At 43.0% G+C, this 2,017-nt stretch overlaps 1 protein-coding gene across 2 annotated transcripts in view; it reads right to left on the bottom strand.

Annotated features, from left to right (window-relative positions):
* Positions 1–2,017, bottom strand: part of LOC108752552 (unconventional myosin-XVIIIa) — a 55,903-nt gene that overhangs the window by 46,446 nt on the left and 7,440 nt on the right. The gene's annotated exons all lie outside the window — the stretch shown is intronic.

Consider the following 2,017-nt stretch of genomic DNA (forward strand, 5'->3'; position numbering starts at 1 on the left):
GGGGGGGGAAGAGAAGCAAGGACTGGATTTCGCACACAGATATGTGTGTGTGTGTGCATTGGGGACCAACAACACCCGGTAGATGCAAGCCTTCCCTGCCAGTATTTCCCGCTTGCATCGTCGACCATTCAGTTCCTCGAGGAGTTATCACGATGATAAATGAGAATTGCACATTAAAGCAGGTATCTTCACGCTCTGATACGCCAGAATGGCTGCACGCGATATTTTCAGGGTTTAAAAGATATAATTTGTTAAGAAACATACGTGCCGCGCGAATTGAAATTGTGTTAAAATAAATGCAATTCCCAAAGGAAGAGTTTCTAGTAAAAAGTATACAAATTTTTATACACCCTGTATGTAGCGTATAATACGCTCGATTTGTGAGTGAATTACATCCGGTTTCCCCCCCCCCCCCACTCTCTGTCTCTCTCTTTCTCGCTTTCACGCTCATCTCTTCCACTCGTCCTTTCACGCGCCCGGATATTTCCGGATATTTACATGTTTGAAATGATTGCGCTCCGAGGTGCTTAAGTGTCTTCATTTCTTAGATAAATAAGCACAATCATATATACACGCATAACGATATTATTCACTTCCCTATGCACGCATCGTAGCTATACTTCTATTTTCCCCGAGAAACGTTTCGTCATCGTTCTTCAAAGAAACACACATCATCACGATGGTAGTTATATGCGGAAACGCACATCGCGCATTTCATCGATCCTTGGATATTTTCTGACGCGCGTCGACGCATGAAATCCCCGAATTTAGCCATTCAATCTACTCCGGAGATTACATTGTGCGCGCGTGAGGAAGCAGTGAAAGGGAGAACGATGCAACGGATACAACGGACGGAATTATACATTTCGTTTCTGGCCGCGGGAACGCGGCGGCATTTTTAGCATTCCATGGCTACAGGGCAAGGTCAGACACACGCTTGGGCATCTTCTCTCTCGCCTCTTAAACCCCTTTTTTACTTTTATATCCGTTCTCCAGATCCGAGCCCGGGCCCGCAAAGTTGGCCCCTCTCTTAAGAGGCGCGCGCTCGTGGTGGTCGATTTGCTCGATGGTGACGATGGAAGAAGATCGGATTCTCGGTAAGCCTGCTATTTTCACACGACCGACCCTCGTGTCTCGAGTACAGTTTTATTAGCGGGGACCGTGACTCACGATCCCGCTATATTCGTTGCCAGCAGTGGCAATGAACCGGCCGACATCGCACCGCAATCATTTGTCCTACCAAGAGGTTCGCCCGCACCTTTTGTGCATTCATGGCTGATCGCATTCATTCTCGTTTAGAATAAAGATAGCGAAATGATAACGACGAGTGGTTGGGCATCGATAAAAATAATATTAGTTTTTGTGACATTGCTATTTAACGTCATACATAGTTATTGGCTGCATTCAGCGGAAAGAGCAGCTTTGCAATTGTAACAAGTCTTTAATATGATTGGTTTATACGTAAGAAACTAAAGACAAGACCGATTATATTAAGGGATTTTGCAATAGTTGCAAAGCTGCTCTTCCTGCTGAATACACTCTCCTGTTGTCTATGCAAAACCAAAAATACGAAAATACAAATTTTCGACCTTACAATTATTAAGAAACAATAATATTTCATTCGGTTAATTCTTTAAAATCAAAACGGAAAAAAATTGCATGATAATCATTGTTTTTATTGATTAGAATGCAGTACATTTCGCTGCTGCGATGTATTAAAGGTCTACGGAACGACACTCGATCGACCCCTTTCTATGACCTCTGAAGAACTTAAAGATTCCACGATGCCTTTCACCACGTTCGATGAGAATTTTCCTGTGCGATAGTGAACAACATTTATACCTGTTTTTTTAACGATATTTTTAAAGAGCCCAAGGTCAATCGTGACGAACTCAATAAGCAGTTAACAAAACGAGCGATAAGCTTGACAACTGATAATCTAACATAAGGTGGCTATACACAACAGGTGGTTACAACGCTACGTTTCGCCGCGTTCAATTATTAAAGACTGCTTTCC

Source organism: Trachymyrmex septentrionalis, unplaced genomic scaffold (genome assembly GCF_001594115.1).
Source record: "Trachymyrmex septentrionalis isolate Tsep2-gDNA-1 unplaced genomic scaffold, Tsep1.0 scaffold60, whole genome shotgun sequence".
Lineage (NCBI taxonomy): Eukaryota > Metazoa > Arthropoda > Insecta > Hymenoptera > Formicidae > Trachymyrmex > Trachymyrmex septentrionalis.